General features: G+C 32.4%; 1 long non-coding RNA gene across 1 annotated transcript in view; it reads left to right on the top strand.

The window, feature by feature from the left end:
- The window catches only part of LOC138701468 (uncharacterized), a 551,526-nt gene that overhangs the window by 262,717 nt on the left and 273,798 nt on the right, over positions 1-15,011 (top strand). The window contains exon 2 of the long non-coding RNA XR_011332598.1: positions 4,067-4,110. This is a non-coding gene — a long non-coding RNA (uncharacterized lncRNA). The remainder of the gene's footprint in view (positions 1-4,066; positions 4,111-15,011) is intronic.

Below are 15,011 nucleotides of genomic sequence, written 5' to 3' on the forward strand. Positions count from 1 at the left end.
TAAACTCAAGCAGTTACATTTTAGTATTCATATAAATGCTTCCTAACTGAAGAATTTAGTGCTACATTAAGTTAGCTTTAAATGTACTCTATATTTGATCGTGATCAGTTCGATTATTTTTAAATAATTAAATGTAAACCATAGACTCACATAACATAAAAATATTCAAATATAGGCTTGTTTCCTCTTCAAAATTCAACCATTTTGAACAAATTGAAAGGCTTCAACCATAGTATAAATAAAGTTATTCGATAAATAGGTGTAATATAAAAACACTATTAATTTATACTGGTTATGGATGAAGACAGTAACGAATGGAACCCTGCATAAAATAACTGATTTCTCCGTTTCATGATACAAATTGTAATTTTGAGCATGACATAACAATGGTCGTGATTATGGAATCAATTCTTACCATCTATCTCTTTATGAGAGTAAATTTTGTGAAATTATGACACTCAGAGAGTTTTAACCTTTCTATAAGCCTAATAGGGCATAAAGCCATGTTATTAAATATATTACAATTAATATGCTGAATATAATTCAAAATATGGCACTGGAAATAAACCATGTGTATATATTTATGTAGTATTCCACATTTGAATTTTCCTCTCTAATGCAACAATTAGATGTAATGACGTTTCATGCATAGTGCACATGATTTTTCTATTTTATATAGTTATGTTTATATAGACAACACCACACGAATATGCTCCTATGTATATTTTCAGATCTCCTGTTATTTGTGACTGTAATTATGCTCACGAAACTGGGCATCAAATATTTAGCATGTCATTTGTTGTTCAGAACCATGACGACAAACAAACCTAATACAGCAAAATCTGTGCAGACCACTTCCATTGCGACAAATTAATGTTAATACTATGCAAGCATACTATTATTTTATGCGTTGACCTTTATTCTACTCTTTTGTCCTACGAAGTGGATTTCCATGCAATTAAAGATTAAAAGTCCTATAAGACGAAAGCTAGAAACAGAATGTAAATTAAGATCTGTATTTGTCTACATATATATATATATATATATGTATATATATATATGTGTGTGTGTGTGTGTGTGTGTGTGTGTGTGTGTGTGTGTGTGTGTGTGTGTGTGTGTGTGTGTGTGTGTGTGTGTGTGTGTGTGTGTGTGTGTGTGTGTGTGTGTGTGTGTGTGTGTGTGTGTGTGTGTGTGTGTGTAAAACGACTCTACCAGCGTCACAATATTTCAGTTAAATATATTGTCCTAAAACAATTAACAGCAGTGAAGATAAAACATATAAAGAAGTGTATAGTTGGATTGACATTAATTCGAGGGTGCTAGGCTTCGGTCTATCTATTACTATGCATCTTACAGCTACTGTCCGGAGGAATTCCACTCCAGTATCTTGTATTCTATATGTTGTAGTGGTATACTTAGTATCAATTTACATGACTATAAAATATTAGTAGTAATAATAATTTTACGCCATTTTAGTCATCATCATCGTCATCCTTATCTCCATCATCATGGTTTAAACCATAGTGGTTTGTTCCGATTTCAAGAATTTGAAAACTGATCAATCCATCCCTTCTTCGGGCAACCCACATTTCTCATCTGGTTGGCTGGCAAGAAGTGTACTTTTTCGGGATACTATAGTCATCCATTCTATTTAAATTGCCTTCTTAGTTAGCTCTCTGTTTACTTATAGTCTATTACGCTAGTTATTATTTTTAACTCTTTCCGTATATCCTCACTTCTTTTTTAATCTTAAAGGATGTAGCACGCCACACTTCGGAGAAGCATCATTTCAGCAGTTTCCATTCGTTTGGATGGTCTTTCGTCAAGGACCAGTTTTTTTATCCCTAGAGAAATGCGGGAATGGCCATTACTTTATAGAATTTAATACGAGTGTCATTTAATTTATTTTATTGTTAATGTTAACGTGTTAACTGACAGTATATTCCCGATAAGGTAACAGTAATAATATTAGTACCATAAGAATAATAGTGTGTGATTGCGATCAAAATTGTGCAAATTATGAAATCAGGATCATAACATTTCTAAGCCGGTTGGCAGTTTCAATTCAACTGGAAACCGACGAGACAAAGTTAGAATATTTGCAGAAAAGTTTGTTTCTTCTCATAAACACATTGGAACACAACGTCCAAATTTGTTCATAAAAAATTCAAAGATTATATTGCCTTTAAAGACCTTAAATAAAAAGAGTGCCTGAAGATATTAACGTTGGAAATAGGTGTAACCTGTAATACTTGAATAAATAACATTTCCTCAGAAAAAAAATTTTGAAATCATTGAGCATTTAATCTATATGGACGTAAGGATATTTCCATAATTTACGTTGGATACTTTTTAAGACATAATTAATGTGTTTTAACATATAAACAATTTGAAGGCCAATTTTCGTAAATATAGGCCTACCACTAATATGTTTAGTTTAATATTTTGAAGATAAATTGATTTGTATTATTACTTTTCAATTTTATCAAAATTTGTCAGAATATTTTTACGTACGTATAAGAAATTTTATTCCTTTTTTATTTTATACTCTGTAATCTGCCTACAATGGTAGCAAGTGTTCAATAAATTATTTATGTATATATGTATTATAATAGTTATATATAACTGTATTTCGTCTGCAGTCTATAAAGGAGGTTTACACTCCATATTTTGGTACGTATTAAATGATTTAATTTCTGTGTCTTTTCAATAACTGATCAACAAATCAGAGAATAAACATTAGTTTCATCCAAAAAATTATAAATTATTACAAAAGACAATAGGCCTACAGGTTCTACCAGAAGTTTAACGACATCCCTTCTAAAGAGATGTTTCATTCCTGTCCCTTTACTTATGCGAAATCCCTGATGTTTATAAAGGGATCAAATTCCTGTAGATTATATAACAATTTTTGTCATTAAACTTACTGAAAAATTATATGTTTTAGGAAAAAATTAATTACTCCAGAATGGATGTATTTAGATCAATGAATTTTGGGATAGAGTTAGATATTATCTCAAGTCATTCTTCCACATCTCAATAATCTGCCGCTTCACGTCCATACTCACTGAATTTCGATCAATTTTCATTTTTTTAAGGAAAAAATCCAACTTTGTCACACTTGTAGCAAACTTCACAACTGTTTACTAAAATGGAGGGAATAAGCTGATTGACCAGTGTTACCAACTCCCAATGTTATGATACAAGTGGCAGTGTCGGTCCTTGGGTCAATTTGCTGCTAATTTCAAACTCAAGAGAATTTTATAAAATGACAGTTTTAGTTTTCCTAAGGAAAAGAAGGAAAAAGTCTGGATATAAATGCGTGAACGAGGTGTCACAATTTGTTTCAAGAAAAAGTAATATTGCATAAGAAACCTTTAAGATATTTCTAATTCATTTATGTAAATATATCCATTCTGGAGTATTATTTTTTTTTACAAAAAATGCATTTTTTTTCAGTAAGTTTTCATAACAGAAAAATTGTTATATAGTTACCAGTTTCAAAGATAGAGAGACTGAATTTGCAGTAAAAAATTTCTTTTTTTCAGAGGGATTTAGTGTCTTTATAAACATCAGGGGATTTCGTATACGGACAGGTGTGTAACACCTCTTTCGAAGGGGTGTCCAACTTCTGGTAGAACCTGTATGTATCAATTTTGTGACATTCAGTTTTATTACGTGCACTGACTCCTAGGGAAGCTGCTTCTTATTATAGTCCGATATATTTCCTGGATAAATATTTAAGATAAATTGAAGTGAACTTGTATATGATATTGTTTTGTTCTGGTGTTCCATATTTCATTCATACGGCCTCACAGTTCAACATATTATTATTGTGTATAACGCTGACAGGAGCAGTTTTGAATATAGACGGAACGGATGAAAGGTCGAATCCATGATGGCTATGATGATGATGAACTGTAGTGTATGTATAGTACATACCAATAAAAACAATGTATTCATTGCAAATAATATTGAGTTATGAATTATATCTTAAGCAGATTATGTGAAAAAATAAGTCTCTCTCAATTAGATTCCTATTAATGACGAATAATTTTCCTTACAGATATCCATACAGTGGCTATTCCACTAAAAGACAGTAGCCTATAGGTAAGAGCTAACACTGTCATTTGTACGTGCATGAAAAACGAAATAAAATAATTTAATTAAATATAAGTCCAAATAGTAATAAGGAAATACATAATAAGGAAATGATAGGAGAGGGGTCATTTCATTATGGTGGTTGTGACATTTATACTATAAATTCACGAAAGAAAATACTTTTAATAATACAGCTACATGTTCATATTTGTTCAAAATTTATTTCTAAAATGTTTACAGCAGTAGGCCTACTTCAAAATATCTAAAAGAACATTACAATAGACACTGTAGATCCTACAAAACACAATTGTCCTTTTTTGTGACGGTTGTGACCATTTAATGACATGAAGGTTCACAATACTTCTTCAAGAAAATATTTAAATGAAGTTTTGTGATAAGTAGCTAATATCAGCTTATTTTCTTTCTGATATATTAAGTAACAACATATAAAGCCTCATATATAAACTACAGTAACCCAAATTGAATTAAACTACAGTAATGTATGTATGTATATATATATATATATATATATATATATATATATGTATATATATATAGCTATGATGCACTAATTTTATGTATTGAATACTTTTTTTTTAAATGTATGTGACGGTTGTGGCCACTTTGTGACGGTTGTGACATTGTGTGAACTTTTAATCATATACCATGATATCTGCATATACATATATTATATATATACTAGTACTAGTACTAATTAGACGGAATTACGTAATAAGAGACCAAGCGACAAAAACCTGTTTTCGAGATATGACCATTGAAGTAAATCTGGTTATTTATTAAACATTTTACACAAGAAGTATTGTAACATTCATACTCTTAAAAATTACCACAAATAATAATAAAAAAAACTGACCGATTTTTAATAACAGACCAGCAAAACAAAAAAAAAACAAATGAATTTTTTTCTCGAAATTATTCAAATCTACTTTACAGTGAGTTATACCTGAAAATCTTGATTTGCATAATACACGTCACTGTTCGTTAACAGAAAACCACAATTTAAGTCACACGGAGTTAGTGTGCACTCGAAGTTGGTTGCTTGACGGTTGTCAGCCCACTTTGAGGTCTGTGGATATAGAGGGAAAAATTGGATCGGTGTCGGTTAGAGTTCCCGAGTAGCTCAGTGGTAGAGCGTTGGTACGTTAAACCAAAGGTCCCGGGTTCGATACCCGGCTCCGGAACAATTTTTCCCTCGAAATTATTCAAATCAACTTCACAGGGAGTTATACCTGAAAATCTTGATTTGCAAGAAATAATGACTACCTTCAAAACAAAAGAATTGTGAATTTCACAACACAGATTAGTCAACCACAGCAATGATAAATTCAAGATATTTAATTTTATAATTTTTTTAGTTAAAAAATCTGGAATGTCACAGAACACACAGGATCAGTATTCGGTTGTTATTAGCCAATTAACCATAAAATTAATTATTTGTTGTGAAAATCCACTATTAAATAAATTTTTGCATGGAATGACTCAGGGATATTTTCTGTACCCCAAGGGTTTTGAGCTCTTGCACGGTGTCACGAGCATAACACTAAACACCGCGGCACCACCATTATACAAAATTAATGTAAGTACCTTAGAATAATTGTTACATTTTGATTATCATTAGTTTACATAATTAGTTTAATATCTGTGGTGACAATAATTGTCTATATTAGACTTAAGTTATGATATATATAAAATTTTTATATGTTTTTTCTTGGAATTTTTTATATTTTCAGGACCTTATTTTATTACCGGGTATAAAATATGTAATATTTTATTGAATATAAATACAAACCACATTCAGTCCAAATTGTATTTTTACGTCCACTTTAAGGTTTAAACAAAGGCGAGAAATTTAGGCATTTGAGAGAAATAAATAATTTCGAGCACAGTAAAGGGGCTATAATATATCAAAGGAAATGGCTATATCGTGTAAAAAGAATTGAATCAGCATATTTACCAAAGAAAGCATTCCAGCATCAACCTGAAGGGCATCAAGCTAGAAGGAGACCTAAACATTTCTGGTCACATCTAGAACATCTTGAGTTATAGGGACTGGCTCAACTAAACCTAAGCCTAAACAGTGTATGATGATGATGATTATGATGATGATGATAATATATATTTTTAATTGAGTGAGATACTGTTACTTTATATTCAAGACCAAATGTTATAATATTTTTGCTTGATTCGATATCTTTAACATTCATGGGAGTTATTTTCATTCAATCTTTTCTTTCTCATTTTGTATAGTGATGATTATATAGATAGAGGTTATTTATGCATGTCATGTCTACAATATGATGCAAGATCACTTGTATACCTTTGATAGATTGTCTGATAAGAAAATAAGTTCTTTTTAAAAATGGACAAATATCAGTATTTTCTTCTAACACAAAAGAAAAAAATATATTATTTATTAATGAATGTAGTTGAAAGAGCATGATGTTGTAAACATGAGTTTCAGCAATAAAATAAAAAGCGACAGAATATGAAAAAGTTAGCAAGTTTATGAATCATGAGGGAAACGCTTCATCACTGCTCAGTGAACTGCCACCATTATGAATTTTAAAAAAGAAAAATATAGACATATATTTTTTAAATCGTAAAAATATATGTATTTTTTCATATAGCAGAAGGACAGTGTTTTACACATACCAATTTTCATTATTGTACAATATACAGTAATGGAGAGAAAAAAAAGTTGAATATTTCGAAAAATGTTACTGTTTTAAGGTATACCTAACTCCTTAAGTCTTTTAATGCAGGTATACTTACTACATTATCTAATCGAGTGGGAGGTATCCGTTTCGCCAAGTTCCTATTCATATTTTGTTTGGAGACAAGTCAGTTATTAAATCTTTTTGCATAGACCTATACCTTTTACTCGTTCTGTCTTATGAAGGCGTTTTGACAGATTTGCACGATTTTAGGATTATTACCTTCATTCTGACCCTCAGATAGTACTTTGAGGTCATTCCTTTTCAAGCACTACTCTGCTTACAAGCTATTTTCTCTAAGGCACTTCTTACGTAGAGTATTTTAGGATCTGTGTTACCTTATCAGCTGCTTCGTAAAACGATTGATGAATCCTTAGTTGAAGTTGATATATTGCAGTATTTCTTTCTTGTTGGGACATTCTTTGAAGCATTATCTGCAAGGAAAACAGTAAAAGAAATTGAGAGCAGAATCGTAATTGCTTCTTAATGAGATATTATTGATAAGTAATAAAAATGATACCAGTCACACTACGCAAGGGAAAATGCAAATATCACAGAAATTTGCCTTTTCCTTTCCAAGAACGTTCTTCCTCAATTTTGAAGGATCACACGTTCTTTCCTTGCCTCTTTTGAGCTATGCTTATCTTTTGTTCTACTCATACTGAAAAACTTCTAATACAATAATTTAAAAGATGTCTGCGATTATATTTTATGTAAATATTTACAATGAAGAGACATACCTTGTGCTGGAACTAATAAAGAGATATCTACCCTGTGATCTTCCTTAAATAAGGACATATTTTTGCAAAATCTTCAGGAGGCATTCATGAATAAGATGAATATTGTAAATCATAGAGTGGCATATGATGGTTTTAAATGTAATCGAACTAAAAATACTTCTAAAAAACAGAGATAAAGTGAACAATGGGAGGGAAAAATGCGCGTCCCCAGAATTCAATGAGTACAAAAGTCAATTTTAAAAACGTAGTAGATAGGACAGGTACTAGAATTGGACACCTCATGCATGTAAGTCTGCAGCACTTTGCTTCAGTCCGCCACTTTATTATTATTATTATTATTATTATTATTATTATTATTATTATTATTATTATTATTATTAATTCAATTTCTGTTCGACAAATTATATAGCGGTTACATGGTCTTTCAGTAGATACATTTAATAATGTATTGTATAGGTCTACTATACTTTAATATATTACGCTTATGAAATAGCTATAATATAGAGAAGTAGTTTTATTTTACATATTAAGGCATTTAATACTTTGTATGCATTTAAGGATGTTATTGTATGTGCTTTTGGTCGGTTATTTAACGAAGATATATAAAAAATTAGGTTATTTATTATCAATGGAATTGATTATAGCAAGCTGGTATTTGGCGAGAAGAGGCTGAGAATTCGCCGTGTAATTAACAGAAATTTCGCCTATGGTTGGAGAAAATCTTCGAAAATTGGACAAAATAGAATCCGCAACATAACTAATTACAATTTTTGTACCCAGCTCGGGAAATCGTCAACAGTCATTAAATTAGAAAAAAAAAATGCGAAGTTCACTTTCTGCATTTCTCGCCGAGCAAGGACAAATTCTTGCCCTCTCTCCAGTGCTAATTTCGTTGGCCACAAGAAATTGTTTAAGTTTGTGAGAACTTGTAATTTTAGATACCATAATGACTGCAGAATATGAACTACTCAGAGCAGAAGTGAAATAACTCTGCAGATTTTCAGAGCGAATAGCTCATGTTGTATGTAACAAAAAAATTTAGCACTATAATGGAGGAAAATTCATAGTTTCTAAAAAAGAATGGTTTATGCAAATGTTTAACACCCTCTTATTCGGTAACTATTGCGAGTAGGATCGTGAATTTTATCTATATCGACAGAAAATGTAATAAGGAATAATTTATCTGTATGGCATATTTCAATAACGTGGACGGTTCTCGTGAACATTTAATTTAAAACTATTAATTTCAAGCCACTGAACTATACAACCAGATTGCAACGTTGTAGCCAGAGATCAGAGGCGAGAGGTAGTTAACGTACGGAGACAGACCTGAGTTCGTTGACCTCTTACGTCTGTACTACGAGAAGAAATAGGACTGTGTTAGCGGCAATGTTACAGACTGCTGAAACTTTCAACTTAATTTTCTAATTAACCGTGCATTTAATCAGAAAACGTAATAGAGGTTTTCTATTAATTTAAGTGTACCCTATTGCCCCTTTCAATCTGCAGGATCATTTCATTTCCACTCTGTATATGGCGGATGGCAAATCCGAATCCGTGTATGAGGAATGCATTACTAGGCCTACACTTAAATCTATGCAAAAGGAAAGCATGCCTATCAGAAGCAGAACAGGCTTCTGATAAGAATTTATAATATCTCCAGCACACACTCTTCAACTACGAACTTAAGCTCCTTAACAAATTTGGAACCAAAATTAGGTCAACATGAAAGCGAAGATGGAAAAAATAATCAGATAATGGCTAAGTTAGCCAAACCGGAGAATTCTGATGACAGTGCCTTCGAATATTTCCGGTCTCAGCATAGTAGACTTGAGATTAGAATTACTTTTCATCCTTATTGTGACGAAAGATTTCAAATAATAGCGCGAAATATCTATAGTGTAAGCAACATAAGCAAATGCCTGACAGTGATGATTTATACATAATATCACTGGAAGAGGAATCTAAAAGGGGACACGTAAGATTTAAATGCTTCCGTTATGAACTGGTTAAATGGGTGTTGTTCAGCAGACATTCTTTACCATTATAAAATTGGCTAATGACATGTTTTCATCAATTTTTATTTTGGACTTAAATAGTATAACAATACAGTTCACAACAAAAGTTTATTTAATTTCAATGTAAGATAGTGATTTTACCCTGGTCTCTCATTCGTTATTATCGCAAGACCAGGACCATGATACATCTTTACTAATTTTGTTGAAAGTCATACTATTGAAACAGAGGCACCCGTAGGGGTGCCAATGGGGCAACCGCCCCTATTGTGAAGTGAGACTTTTTTGCCTTTTAATGTATTATGTATTTTCTTAATATATTGTATTCACAGTTATGAATTTTTTCCATTTGAACTGGTTTCGTTTTAATATATCAGGGAGAGATAATCACTATAGACTGTTGCTACTCATAAAATTAACACCATGGAGATCGCAAAAGTGTTTTTCTCTACCGAGATGAAAACATGCACATCAAAGTCTTCGCATTGTTGACAGAGAATTTCCTTAAATTATTCTCAAGGTAATAATATTGAAAGTATATAAAATACATATAGGCTAATTGCATTTGGTAATTCATTTAAAATGATTTTGACAATGCAAAGAATCCACTCAATGCAGTGACAAATAAAGCTATGTCACAACCAACTTCATTTATCTGAGGAAAACACGATTTTTCTTCTTTATTTTCTAATAGGATAAATAATTTTATGAGAAAGAAAGACCAGGCACAACAATTTAAAAATTTTAAATTTGAATATTATGACAATAAGTTATTTTGGAACTTATGCAAAATGCATAGGTCTATACAACATAATATTAGAAAACGTGTGCAAAATTGCTTTTATATCCGATTATTATTTCAGTTTTCAATTTGGTACTACTTTTATGATATACATAAATATTAAACCGATATAATCTTATTTTGAGATTTTCAGTTTTTTACTTTTTTTTTCTTACTTTGGATTTAGTATTATATTCATTGTGATGCCTTTTTATAACTTCATTGTTTAATTAGTTTTATTCTTGCTCATTTATCTGCTTTGAATTTATTTTATATGTAGGAGGTAATAATCAAAATATTACATTATTTATTCGTGGAAATGCTGTCTCTGGAGCTAATAAAGTTTTATGATTTTCAGATTTCCCCCCCCTTGGTAATAATTTATGAAATTATATAAATAAATATTATATAAGTGAAGAAAAATGCAAACAAGACGAAGACCATGGTTGTCGGAAGAAAAATAAAAAAGGTTAAATTGCGAATTCGAAATGAGACATTAGAACAGGTGGACAGCTTCAATGTCTTGTGATTTACTATGAGTAGTAACATGAGCTGCTGCCAGGAAGTCAAAAGGATAGCGATGGAAAAGAAAGCTTTCAATAGAAATATAAAGATTTTGGAAGGAGATACCATACCTGAAGACTGGACATTGTCTTACGTAACCCCAATACTTAACATATATACATTTTGATTACACAAATTTTCACACTGTCACTTCGGAAAACGTATTATGTGTCTTTCACGTGTTAAATTTTACATTATTTCGTTAACACACTTCAGCAATCTAAGTGTGAAACCTTTAACAGCCAATTGATATGTACAGTGTTTTGTCGTATGCGCATAACCATCTAGAACTACCTCGTTATAAACCGTTTTTTTTTTTTACAAAATGGAATTCCCTAATACATTATTTTAATTTCAGACCACGTATTATTTGTCTTTCTTGTGTTAAATTTTACATTACCTCGTTAACATATTTCAGCCTGCTATCGGCCATCTTCAGAACTGGTTGTTGCTGGTCTTGACGCCTTCCGTTTATGTTTCCTGTGGAGATGTGTTTGTGTAGTGTAATGTGGAGTCAAAGAGTGTGTGTTCTGAAATTGAGTTGTGTGTTGAGAATTTCATTTGGATGTGTTTTCGTGTGTCTGTACATTTCATATTGTTCTAATGGAACCTGCATCAACATATAAATAAAATACACCCAAAGCTACACTACACATTAGAAATTGAAAACAACAAATCCATAAATTTTCTAGACATCACAATAACAAAAGTGGACAACAAACACACATTCAAAGAATACAGAAAACCCACAACAACACACGTACACAACACATCCATTCACCCCACACACAACACAAACAAGCTGCATTCCGAACACTGGAACTAAGACTACTCAAGACACCAATAAACCAACATGACTACAAAGAAGAGCTAAACACGATCAAATACATAGCACAAGAAAACGGATAAACCCCAACATAATAGACAACATAATACGTAAGACAAAACATAATCACAAAAAAACATAAGAATACAACACAAACACAAGAACACAAAAAAATACATCACATTAACATACGAAAACAAAAAACACACAAGAAATTAAATTACGACATCGCATACAGAACAAATAATAGTCTACAAAAACATCACAACATACAAACAACACAAACAAATACAACCACACAGGCGTATACAAACTCAAATGTAACACCTGCAACAACTTCTACATAGGACAGACAGGCAGATCATTTCAAACATGTTACAAAGAACACCTCACAGCCATAACAAAATTATAAACACTTCCACATATGCAGAACACGTCACAAATGCTAACCACATCTAGAGAGACATCAACACAGACATGGAAATTCTACACATCCAACCAGAAACTAAACACACTAGAACAATACGAAATATACAGACACACAAAAACACATTCAAATGAAATTCTCAACACACAACTCAATTTCAGAACACAAACGCTCTTTGACTCCACATTACACTACACAAACACACTCCAATAGGAAACAGAAACAAAAGGCGCCATGACCAGCAATAACCAGTTCTGAAGATGGTCGATAGCATGTTAACGAGGTAATGTAAAATTTAACACGTGAAAAACACTTAATACGTTTTTCGAACCAATATTTAAGAAAGAGGATAAGAGGGATCCAACTGATTACCGAGATATCAGTGTTATGGCGTCGAGTGGAATATTTAGTAAAATAATAACTTCGACAACCGAAAAGATCATATCCTCCTATGTGTCAGAAGAACAGGCAGGTTTTACTGCAGAAAAGTCCTCTTTAGACAATATATTTATCTCCGACAGACCATAGAGAAAAGAACTGCAAAGGGGCAGTAAACACATCTTATTTTTGTAGCTCTACAAAACGCATATAACTCAGTTCCTATCTCTAGACTTTGGAGTCGATGAGAAGTATGAATATAAGAGAACCGCTCATCATTCTCATCAAGAGAATGTAGGCCTACTAGAATTGTAGAGTATGTATCAAATGGGGGGAAGTTGTATCTCCCGAGCTCAGGACATCGAAAGGGCTGAGGCAAGATTGTGGAATGTCGCCAATGTCGCCATCTTTATTTAAGATTAACTTGTAAACAGTGCTGGTACAATGGAATGTCTCTTGTAGATGTATGGAAATTGAGATAGAAAATAGTGCTATTCATTCAATACTTTTTGCAGACGACCAAGCGATCATCGCACAAGATGGGATTGACGTGAAATTCATTATGGAAAAAATAATTGATTGTTTTATCTCAAGGGGCCTAAATATAAATTTCAAGAAGATAGAATATCTGGTCGTTGGTTGAACAGGGTAGGAGTCTGAATTTCTTGGAAGGCACAATGAAGGCAGAAGATCGTTTCTCTCTCTAACATCAGAAATCTATTATTCACCAATCGGGGACTTGTGAGAAAGAGGTCGAAAGTCAAGCTCAAGCTTTCATAGCTATTAAACAACTCAATGGAGTACTATGAAGCGGTAAGATCAGACAAGAAAAAAAAAAGATTATACTTAACATAATTGAAGAAGTGGATTCCAAACTGGCCTAAATCCATATGAAAAGTTATGAGAAAAATGACAAAAACTGATCAAATAAATTTGACGCCCTTAAATTCGTTTGAACCTTAACCAGCTATAACCTTAAGCAGACACTAAGCCAAGACTTAGGACAGTCTGTTAAATAAACTTACACAGTTACATATAGACTGGAAAAGCCTAAATTAAAACTGAATAAAGCAAGTTAAAATATAAAAAAAGAACTTAGGACAGTTTGGAATCCATTTCTTCAACTGTGGAGACTATCTTGACATATGGTGGAGAATATTGGGCTCTAACAGCACAACAGAAATAGACAGTCTGCGCCGAAGTCTGCTCTCGTCTCACCTTCAGAAGGTACGAAACCACTCCATAATGGAGAAACTTAACATCCAAGAAAACGTGGTTGATAGTTTGGAATGTCGGAAGTTTCGATGGTTTGGGCATGTCCAACGGATGCCAGAAATACGATGGCCTAAAAATATATTAAATTGGTCTCGTCCAGGAAGAAGGAAGAAAAGACACCCTAGGTTTACGTGGAGAGGAGGACTTGTTGAGGGCGTGCGAGCTAGAGGACTTGAAGATGGTTCCTGGGATCGTAGAGATAGATGTACTGTAAAAGGGAATCGAAGGCAACCGCTGATAGTTTAACGCAGTTAAAAGAAAAGTAAAAGATCTATTTATACAATTTCCCTGATATGTCCATCTGCAAGTTAATACATTGTAAAATTTATGCAATATATGTTCGCAGCATTGCACATTATCAAATATTTTTATACTTAACCAATAATGGATATACTTTTAACAATGAGTGTCTTCTTGTAGTGCTAATATTGAGAACTGGAAATTATTAAGCAATGGTACATAGGTTAATGAAAAGCCGTCAGAGAGAAAGGGAAGAAGTAAACCAGATGGAACTTCTCACAGCAAAATACTTTGGGCTTATAGGGGTAGGCCTCTGTAAAACTTTGTTCAATTCAGCGTATGGAATAGCAAGAGACAAGATTGATATGCTGATAAATAAGAATAAAAATCTTAGTAGGCATTATTGAGTCACTTCAAAAGGCAAAACGTGAACCAAAAGACGCATTAGTATCGGAAAAGGAAGAATACTAGCACATATCAACAGCTTTTCACAGCATAAATCACTATTCGCAAAACTTATCAAATCACCTTAATATCAGCAAAATATATCATTATATGCAGTGATAAAAGTGCCGTCTTTTAGCCAACAGGATTGACGTTTAAGCGTTTAAAGTGAATAATTACAAAATATTCGATGAGTTTCAAATGAAACTTAAGAATTGTAGTGAGGACGCGAAAACAAATACTAAGAAAGACCACATAGGCCCTATTACAAGCTGAATGTGTACATAAAAGTAAAGAGAAAAGCAAATCCTTAGCAGAATCAGACGACAAAGGAAAAGTTCTACTGTTTGATATGCAGTGTTTTTCGACTATTGGTATAATTTATAGCGTCAATGAAATGTGTTCTATAGTGTCAGTGAAAAGTGTTATAGAGTGTCAGTGAAATGTGTCCTAAAGTGTCAGTGAAATGCGTCATAGTGTCACTA

Source organism: Periplaneta americana, chromosome 6, assembly GCF_040183065.1.
Source record: "Periplaneta americana isolate PAMFEO1 chromosome 6, P.americana_PAMFEO1_priV1, whole genome shotgun sequence".
Taxonomy (NCBI): domain Eukaryota; kingdom Metazoa; phylum Arthropoda; class Insecta; order Blattodea; family Blattidae; genus Periplaneta; species Periplaneta americana.